At 42.7% G+C, this 10,524-nt stretch overlaps 1 protein-coding gene across 2 annotated transcripts in view; it reads left to right on the top strand.

The window, feature by feature from the left end:
* Window positions 1-228: 228 nt before the first annotated feature.
* The window catches only part of ELF2 (E74 like ETS transcription factor 2), a 93,550-nt gene continuing 83,254 nt past the window's right edge, over window positions 229-10,524 (top strand). For both annotated transcript variants that reach the window (XM_070415187.1, XM_070415185.1), the window contains exon 1: window positions 229-386. The gene's annotated coding sequence lies outside the window, so the exon portion shown is untranslated. The remainder of the gene's footprint in view (window positions 387-10,524) is intronic.

Below are 10,524 nucleotides of genomic sequence, written 5' to 3'. Positions count from 1 at the left end.
GGGAGGGGAGGAGCGCTCGGAGCGGGCGGGGTGGGGGAGGCGGACTCAAGTGTCCTGGTGGCGGCGGCAGGAGGCCGAGGGGGAGGAGCCGAGCGGGGGGTGGAGGGAGGGGAACGGGGCGAGGGCGGGGGCCACCATTGCTCCCCGCGCCGGGCTCTGTGTCGCCGTGGTCGCCTCGGCGGTTGGGGGTCGGTGGGGCGGTGCGGGCGGGGGGCGCTGCGCGGGGCGGCGCGCGCTGTTTTGTCTCCTCCTCTCCCAGCGGAGCGGCTCGGGCTGCCGGGGAGGCCCGGCTCCCTCCGGACGCCCGGCCAACGGCGGCGGCGAGTCCGCGGCCCTGCCGGGAGGGAAAGCGACGCCGCGGTCTTCCCGGGCGACGCGGCGAGCAGGTAAGAGCGCGAGCAGCCGAGGCTGCGGGAGGGAGCGCGGAGGGCGCGGCGACGGAGCCTCGCTGTCCCGAGTGCCGCCGCCTCCCTCCGCGCCTCCCGCCCCGCGCCTGTGTTGTTTGCTCCGGGGTTTGCGGAGGGGTTTTCCAGAGGCTGTGGCCGTGACACCCGCGGGGAGCGGGGGACGGGGGCCGGTGCCCTCGGGCAACGGTCGGGGAGCGGGAGTCGGAGAAAGGGGAAGGCGCGCTGCGCGCCGCCCGCGGGGAGTGCGGGCGCGGGGCCGGGCGGAGGGAGAGGTTACGGACCCCGGCGGGGGGGATGGGCCGCGCGCAGCTGGGCTCGCAGTGTTTACATCTCCGCGCGAGTCACCTCTGCCGAGAAGCGGACCGGACTGACCCGCCTTCCCCCGCGGGGAGGCCAGGGCGGGGGTCCGGCTCCGGAGGAAGCGCGTCCTGGGAGGGTCCGGTAGGGCGGGAGGCTGCGGCCGGCGCCTGGGCAGGGCGGCCAGCTCGGGGCGGGACCTGGGCGGCTCGGGGTGGCGTGGAGGGCTGGCGGGCAGTGCCCTCCCCAGCCGAGCCGAGCCGGGGCCGGGCCGCCGCCTCTCACCTATCCTTCCCTGGCGGCTGGCGCGCGCGGCAGGTTGTCCTCGGCCATTCTTTTATCCTCGCGCTCCTCGCCGGGCCCCTGCTGCCACTTCCCCTACTCCCCGGGGCGAGGGAGGCTTGTCTCTGTTTGGAATCTGTTTTTAAACAAAACAGGAACGAGCTCTGTACTACGCGCGCCCAGTGACCGCCTTCTGGATCCTCTCTCCGCGAAGCTGGCCCTTGGGGACCGGGCTCCGGGCTGTTTTGGGGGGGCCGCGGGAGAAGAAGCGCGGGGCGGGTTCTGCGGGGGCTGCCCCAGCAGCTTTTCGAGCGGGGGCCCCGAGCCCCTCTCTTGCTCCAGTTGGGCAATTTTATTGCATGTCAGCAAAGGACGGAGAAAATATTCTAACACACCCAGAGGAATCCAGATTGCTCAGTTTCGGCTTGTTTCTCGTGGGCCAGTAGCCCGGGTCCTTTTTTTTTTTTTTCTAGATTCGCTGCAGACTAGCCTTCAAGTTTTTAGTACTTCATTAAAGTGAATGAGGGGACACTTCATTGTAAAACTAGAATTTTCCTCCTCTCTTGTGATCATGAACATGTACTTCAGCTGTGTGGTTTAAATTTTAATCCGGTGATGAGAGAACAGTGCTCGAGTGTTTGATAATCAGATTTACTTTCCTTTTTATCTATAAGTGAGCCTCTATGGAGAGGTAAATTAAGCACTTTCTCTGGTGCCAGAATCACCGGAGAATGTATGTACCCTTTACTGAGATAAGATTGGATGTTTTTGTTTCAGAGTTTCTTCCTTTCAAGACTATATAAAACTGGAAGCTGTTAAGTTACGCTTAAAGGAATTTAGGAATAATTAACGTTTATAGACAGTGCAACACAGTTTACACAGTGCATTCATATGAATGTTACTGAGGTATCACCTAGCAAACACATGAAGTAGAAAGTTGAAATATCTTGGGCACCTGAAATTTGAATATTTAATGTCAACCTGTTTTTATTTATTTATTTATTAAAAATATATTTTATTGATTTTTTTACAGAGGGGTAGGGAGAGAGATAGAGAGTTGGAAACATCGATGAGAGAGAAAAAAAAATCGATCAGCTGCCTTCTGCACATCTCCTACTGGGGATGTGCCCGCAACCCAGGTACATGCCCTTGACCGGAATCGAACCTGGGACCTTTCAGTCCGCAGGCCGACGCTCTATCCACTGAGCCAAACCGGTTTCGGCATGTCAACCTGTTTTTAAACTTAGTGACTTAACTAATTGATCAATCATTGCTTCTCATTTCAGACATATAATAGTATACTAAAAAAAAAATCAGAGTTTCATTGGAAAGAATTTGTAACTTTGAAATTTTTCTATCCTAAGTTAATAGATTGGTAACTGTGTTGATGGCCTTTACCCGCTCACAGATTGCACAAGTGTGTGTGTGTGTGTGTGTGTGTGTGTGTTTGTGTGTGTGTGTGTGTGTTTTGGTAACAGCTTTATTGAGATGCTGGAGGCCTGGTGCTCGAAATTCTTGTGGGGGCAGGGGAGGGTCCCTCAGCCTGGCCTGCATCCTATCACAATCCTCCACCGCTTCTAACTCGCCTGCCTGATCACCCCTAACTGCCTCTGCCTGCCTGCCTGATTGCCCCTAACGGCCTCTGCCTCGGCCCTGCCGCTGCGACTTTGTCCAGAAGGACATCCGGAAGGTTGTTCGGCTGTCTGGTCTAATTAGCATATTATGCTTTTATTATTATAGATAATTCATATACCATTTAGTTCACCAATTTAAAATGTACAGTTAAGTGGGTTTTTTTCTTTTAAATCCTTATCTAAGGATATGATTGATTTAGAGAGAGGGGAATGAAAGAGAGATAGAGAGGAGAAATATCAATTAGTTGCTTCTCTTTCATGCCCAGACCAGGGATGAAACTGGAAACCTAGGTATGTGCCCTGACAGGGACTTGAACCCACAACCTTTTGGTGTATGGTATAATGCTCCAACCAACAGCCACCTGGCCAGGGCAGTTAAGTGTTTTCTAATATATTTATAAAGTTATGCCAACTGTCACCATAATCAATTTTAGAATGTTTTCATCATCCCAGAAAGGAACCACATATCCATTTAATAGTCACATTCAAGTTTCCCCCAACATCCCCAGGCCTAGGCACCACTGATCTACTTTCTGTGTACTTGCCTGTTCCTGGGCATTTTATATAAATGAATCATGCAATATGTGATCTTCAGTGATTGGTTTCTTTCACTTAACACAATGTTTTCAAAGTGCATCCATGTTGTAGTATGTGTCATTTCATTTCTTTTATTGCCGAGTAATATTCCATTGTATGGATATACCACATGTTATTTATTAATTAGTTGGTGAGCTTTTGAGTTTCCACTTTTTAGTTATTGTGAATAATGCTGCTATGGACATTTGTGCACAAATCTTTGTTTGAATGTTTTTTCATTTCTGTTGGGTATGTGCACTTAAAAAAAATCAGCTTTTTTGAGTTATTTAATTCCAAAATTAATTTATTTTGAGTGCACAATTCAGTGATTTTTAGTAAGTAGAAGTGTCAAACCACAAGCCAGTTTTATTTATTTATTTTAAATATATTTTTATTGATTTCAGAGAGGAAGGGAGAGGGAGAGAGAGATAGAAACATCAATGATGAGAGAGAATCATTGATCGGCTGCCTCCTGCATCAGGGATTGAGCCCCAAATCCAGGCATGTGCCATGACTAGGAATTTAACCATGACCTCCTGCTTAATAAGTCGATGCTCAACCACTGAGCCATACCGACTGGGCACCACAAGCCAGTTTTAGAACATTTCTATCACCTCCAAAATTTCCCTCTAGACTGTTTGTAGTTAACCCTTATTTTCACCCCTAGCCCCAGGGAGCCACTGATTTGTGCTTTGTCTCTGTAGATTTGCCTTTTCTGAATATCCTATATAATAAAAGCCTAATATGTAAATTGTCCCCTTGACTGGGAGTTCGACCGCTCACTATGATGTGCACTGACCATCAGGGGGCGGTGTGGAACATGGTGGGTGTTGGCAACGTGGTGCTGGCAGTAGGCAGCAGTGGAGGTGCTGCCAGCTCCCTTGGGCCCCAACTAGAGTGGACTGGTGGTATGGTGGAGCAGGTGAGCGGGCAGCGCCAGGCTAAGGCAGGTGTGAGTGGGGCCGATCATCGCCCCACCGATTGCCCAGTGGCAGTGGCAGCGGAGGGTGGGGCCGCTGCCTGGCTCCCAGGCGCTAAGGGAGAAAGGGCAAATAGCAATATTAAAATATTTCTTCTAATTATTTTCCTTTCAGTGTGCATAAATCTGTGCACAGGACCACTAGTTTTATATAAATGGAATCATAACATATATAGTCTTTTACATATGGCTTCTTTCACTTATACTGTTTTTGGAATTTATCTTTTTTTTTAAAAAATATATTTCATTGATTTTTTTACAGAGAGCAAGGGAGAGAGACAGAGAGTTAGAAACATTGATCAGCTGCCTCCTGCACATCTCCTACTGGGGATGTGCCCGCAACCCAGGTACATGCCCTTGACCGGAATCGAACCTGGGACCTTTCAGTCCGCAGGCCGACGCTCTATCCACTGAGCCAAACCGGTTTCGGCTTTGGAATTTATCTTTATTGTAGCATGTTATCTGTATTTTTTTCTTTTTTATTGCTGAATATTCTATTGTACGAATATACAACATTTTGTTTATCTGTTGACCAGTTGATGGGCATTTGAATTGTTTCCAGGTCTTTTTATTTTCTTTTTAAAGATAAAAAAAAAAATGTTTTTATTGATTTCAGAGAGGAAGGGAGAGAGAGAGATAGAAACATCAATGATGAGAATCATTGATCAGCTGCCTCCAGCATGCCCCCCTACTGGGGATCGAGCCCACAACCCGGGCATGTGCCCTTGACCGGAATCAAACCGGAGTCGAACCCGGGACCTTTCAGTCCACAGGCTGATACTCTATCCACTGAGCCAAACCAGCTAGGACCTTTTTTATAGATTTTAAAATTGATTTTTAGAGAGAGTGAGAGTGAGAGACAGAAACAGCACGCTCCCTACAGGAAATTGCGTCAGAAGCCTGGGCATGTGCCTCTGCAGGGAATTGAACCAGCAATCCCTTAGTGCAGCCAACTGGTGGTCCGTGAGGTCCGAAAGGTTGGCGACCGCTGCCTCAGTACATGGGACAAGGCCCAACTAACTGAACCACACCGGCCAGGGCTGTTTCTAGTTTTATGTTTTGTTTTGTTTTTTTAAAATATATTTTTATTGATTTCAGAGGGGAAGGGAGAGGGAGAAGGAGATAGAAATATCAATGGGAGAGACACATGGAGAGACACATGGATTGGCTGCGTCCTGCATGCCCCCTACTGGGGATGGAGCCCGGAACCTGGACATGTGCCCTGACCGGGAATTGGAACTGTGACCTCCTGGTTCATATGCTCAGTGCGCGACCACTGAGCCACGCAGCTAGGCAGTTTCCAGTTTTTTGACTGTTGCAAATAATGCTGCTTGAACATTTGAGTACAAGTCGTTATGTGGACATATGGTTTCATTCTCTTGGGCAGATACCTAGGAATAGAAATGCTGGGTCATCTGTTTAACTTTTTTAAAAAATGCCAACCTGTTTTCTAAAGTGGCCGTACATTTTACATTCCTAACAGCAGTGTTTGAGAGTTCCAGCTTCTTCACATTCTTGGCAACATTTGTTATTGCCATTTTTATTATAGCCATTTTAGTGGGTATGAAGTGGTTAACTCATTGTGGTGGTTTTAACTTGCATTTCCCTAAAGACTCAAGGTATTGAGCATTTTTTTCATATGATTATTAGCCATTTCTGTATATCCTATTTGGTGAAATAGATACTCAAAACTTTTGTGTGGTTTTCGTTTGTCTTTTTATTATTGAGTTATAACAATCTTTATATATTCTGGTTGCAAGTCCTTTATTGGATACATAATTTGCAAATATTTTATCTCAGTGAGTGGCTTGTCTTTTCAACTTTTTTTATTGGAATCTTTTGAAGCACAAAAGTTTTAATTTCTTTTGTTAAAAGTTTAAATTTTGATGGAGTTTAATTTTCCGATTTTCTATTTTATAGATTAATTTTTTGTTGTTATAAGAACTCTCTGCCTAATTCAAGTCTTGAGGATTTTCTCTTTTGTTTTCTTCTAGATGTTTTATAGTATTTGCTCTGATATTTAGATTTATGATCTATTTTGAGTTCATTTTTAAGAAATATATTTTTATTGATTTTTAGAGAGGAAGGGAGAGGAATAGAGAGATAGAAACACTGATGAGAGAGGAAGTCATCGATTGGCTGCCTCCTGCATGGCCCCCACTGGGGATTGAGCCCGAAACCCGGGCATGTGCCCTGACTGGGAATGAAACTGGTGACCTCTTGGTTCCTGGGTCTACACTCGACCGCTGAGCCACACCAGCCAGGCTTGAGTTCATTTTTATGTATGATGTGGAATAAATGGGTCCAAATTCAGTTGCGTATGGGTTGTCTCAGCACCGTTTGTTGAAAAGACTGTCATTTCTCCATTGATTGTAAATGTAAAGGTTTATTTCTGCACTCTCAATTATTTTCCATTATCTATATGTTTGTTCTTAGGCCAGTACTGTTCTGTCTTGGTTAATGTGCTTTATGGTAATTGATGAGACTAGGTAATGTTAGCCTTCAAATTTTGTTCTTGTTTTTAAAACGTGTGGCTGTTCTGGGTCCAGTATAAAAAGGATTGGCTTGTCAATGTCTGAAAAAAAAAAGTCTTGGAATTTTGATGGGGAATGCAGTTTGGGGGAAAATTGTCACCTTACAACATTGGTTTTTCTATTACATGGGCATGGAAATTTCTTTTCATTTATTTATTATTATTTATTTAATATATATATGTATATGTATATATATTATTGATTTCAGAGAGGAAGGGAGAGGGAGAGAGAGATAGAAACATCAATGATGAGAGAAAATCATTGATCGGCTACCTCCTGCATGCCCCCTCCTGCATGCGGGATTGAGCCCGCAACTTGGGCATGTGCCCTTGACCAGAATCGAAGCCTGGGACCCTTCAGTCCACAGGCTCTATCCACTGAGCCAAACCGGCTAGGGCTCTTTTCACTTACTGATCTTTAATTTTTCTCAGTGATGTTTTGTAGTTTTGAGTGTACAAACTTTGTACTTAAAATTTATTTTATTGGGGTAAGAACACAACATGAGATCTACCCTCTTTTTAAGTGTACACTATAGCATTGTTAAGTATAGGCACAGTATTTTATAGCATATCTCTTTTTTTTTTTTTTTAATTACTCTTTTTTTTTTAAAATATATTTTATTGATTTTCCACAGAGAGGAAGGGAGAGAGATAGAGAGTTAGAAACATCGATGAGAGAGAAACATCGATCAGCTGCCTCCTGCACATCCCCTACTGGGGACGTGCCTGCAACCCAGGTACATGCCCTTGACTGGAATCGAACCTGGGACCTTTCAGTCCGCAGGCTGACGCTCTATCCACTGAGCCAAACCGGGGTCGGCATATAGCATATCTCTATGTTTAGCAGAGGGTTGCTTTTTAATCCTGGTTTGTTCAGAGTTTTTATCACGCATGGGCACTGGACTTTGTCAGATGCTTTATCTGCGTCTGTTAGTGTGACGGTCACAGATTGCCCAGGACTTTCCTGTTTTAAGCACTGAAAGTTCTGTGTCTTGGGAAAACCCTCAGTTCTAGACAAACCAGTATGGTTGGTCACACTAGTATCTGAGATGATTATGTGGTTTGTCTTTTATTACATGGGCATTAATATGGTGTATTATATTAATGATTTTGAGATAATAAACTAGCCTTATATTCCCGAGATAAATCTCACTTGGTTGTGGTGTATAATCCTGTATGTTGCTTGATTTAGTTTGCTAATGTTTAATGAAACATTTTTGTGGCTATATTTATGAGACTTACTGGTCTGAAGTTTTCTTTTCTTGTGATGTCTTTGGACTCGTAAGAGTAATACTAACCTCATCGAGTGAATTGAGAAGTGTTCCCTCTACTGCTCTGTAAAAGTTCCTGAAGGACTGGTATTATGTCCTTGAATATATTTGGTAAAACTCACCAAATATATTGGTGAAAGCATCTGACCTTTTTTTTTCTCTTTGTGAAAATTTAAAAATACTAATTTCTTTACTTGTTATAGGTCTGTTCATATTTTGTGCTAATTTTTTAGTTTCAGTAATTGTGTTTCTATGAATTTGTCCATTTCACCTAAGCTATTTAATTTGACATATAGTTCATAATATGTTCCTATATATGTTTTTAATATTGCCAGTATAGGTAGTGATGTCTTTCTTTCATTTGTAAAATTGATAGCATCTATCTATTCTCACTTTTACTTGGTCATTTTAACTAAAGGTTTGTCAATTTTGTTATTCTTTTCAAAGAAACACGTTTTGGTTTAATTGATTTTTTCCAGTTTTTCTGTTTTCTATTTCAGTGATTTCCATTTTAATCTTTGTAATATTATTCCTTCTGCTTGCTTTGGCTTTAGTTTGCATTTTTTTAGTTTCTTAAGGTAGAAGCTTAGGTTATTGATTTGAGATTGTCTTTTCTTATCTAGCCATTTAAATCTATAAATTTTCCTCCAAACACTGTTAGCTGCACCTCATACATTTTTATATGTTCTGCTTTTTAACATTTTCATTCAGTTCTAAATATATTCCTTTGTGATTATTTCTTTGACTCATAGGTTATTTAGAAATGTATGGTTTAATTTCCAGTTATTTAGGGATTCCCCAGATTTCATTGTTGTTGATTTTTAATTCCCCTGTAGTAGGAAAACATGCTCTGTATGATTTTCTTCATTTTTAATTTATTGAGACATTTTATGTCTTAGTATTAATCTGTTTTGAGGAGTGTCCCATCTGTGATAAAAAAGAATATATATTTTGCTGTTGTTGGTCTGAATGTTCTGTAGGTGTTAGGTCAAGTTGGTTGATAGTTTTCAGGCCGCCTGTGTCTGTGCTGATTTTCTGTCTAGCGGTTCTATCAATTACTGAGAGTGGGATATTAAAATATTATTGAGGTATCTATTTTTCCTTTTTGTCCTCCCAATTTTTGCTTCCTGCTTTTGGGGTACTAGTAATTGGTATGGTATACATGTATAATTACTTTAATCTTACGGATAAATTGGTCTTTTCATCATTATGAAAGATCCCTATTTGTCTATTGTAATATTTTGTCTGGTATAAGTGTAGCCACTGTAGCTCTCTTATGCTTTTTGCATTGCATATCTTTTTCTATTCTTTTACTTTCAACCTATTTGTGTTTTTGTTTTTGTTTTTAATTTAAAATGTGTTTTGCCTGGCTGGCATGGCTCAGTGGTTGAGCCTCAACCTATGAACCAGGAGGTCAGGGTTTGATTCCAGGTCAGGGCACATGCCTGGGTTGCAGGCTCGATCCCCAATGTGGGGCTTGCAGGAGGCAGCCAATCATTGATTCTCTCTCATCATCGATTTCTCTCTCTCTCTCTCCTTTCCTCTTTGAAATCAATAAAGATATATTTTAAAAAAATATATACTTATAGGCCACATGTAGATGAAATACTTTCTAAAAAAAGTCTGACCATATCTCCCTTTTGATTGGAGGGTTTAGTCTGTTTATATTTAGTGTAATCCTGTCTTCAGTTTTGCTAGTTATTTTCCATATGTCTCATTTCTATTTTTATTTCTTTGTTCATTCTCTGCTGCCCCTTCTAGAGTTAATAGATATTTTCCAGGGTTTTGCATTTCTTAGTTAGTTTTTTAACTAGATTTTTGGAGTTACTATCTTAGGTTAGGTTGCTCTAGGAATTACAATATGTATCTTTAAAAATGTTTTTTAAATCCTCACCCCAAGGACATGTTTTATTGATTTTTTTTTTCTTTAGAGAGAAAGGAAGGGAAGGGTGGGAGAGAGATAGGGAGGGAGGGAAAAAGAGAGAGAGAAACATCAATGTGAGAGAGAAACATCGATTGGTTGCCTCCCATATGTTCTGGGGACAGAACCTGGAACTGAGATGTGTGGCCTGACCAAGAATTGAACCTACAGTCTTCTGGTGTATGGGAGGACCCTCCAACCAACTGAGCCATCTGGCCAGGGCACAATATGGATCTTATTTTATCATAGCCTAATTGACTAATTTAATTACGGTAAAATATAGAAACTTTGCTTTATTTTCTCCCCTCTCCTGTCTGTTGTTAGTATTGTCATATATGTTAAATTTGTATGTATTAAAAGGCCAACAATACAGTTTTATAATTTTTTGTAGGTGTATGTCTTTTAAAGCAGTTAAGAGAAGAAAAAATATTTAAACTATTTTATATTTGCAAATATATTTATATTGCCTAAGAGAGCAATATAATCCATTAGAATGGTTAGAAAATACTAAAATTTTCATATCAGTCTGCACATATAATAGTATAGTATTCATTCATTTTAGGTTCTTGAAAGACTGCAGTAAACAAGATAATGTAGTACCTGTTAAGGAGACAGACATTAAAC

Source organism: Myotis yumanensis, unplaced genomic scaffold (assembly GCF_028538775.1).
Source record: "Myotis yumanensis isolate MYYU_CA2020_CCGP unplaced genomic scaffold, mMyoYum1.0.hap1 SCAF_5, whole genome shotgun sequence".
NCBI classification, from domain to species: domain Eukaryota; kingdom Metazoa; phylum Chordata; class Mammalia; order Chiroptera; family Vespertilionidae; genus Myotis; species Myotis yumanensis.
Note: the sequence above shows the minus strand (reverse complement) of the source record. Positions and strands in the feature narration are given on the sequence as shown.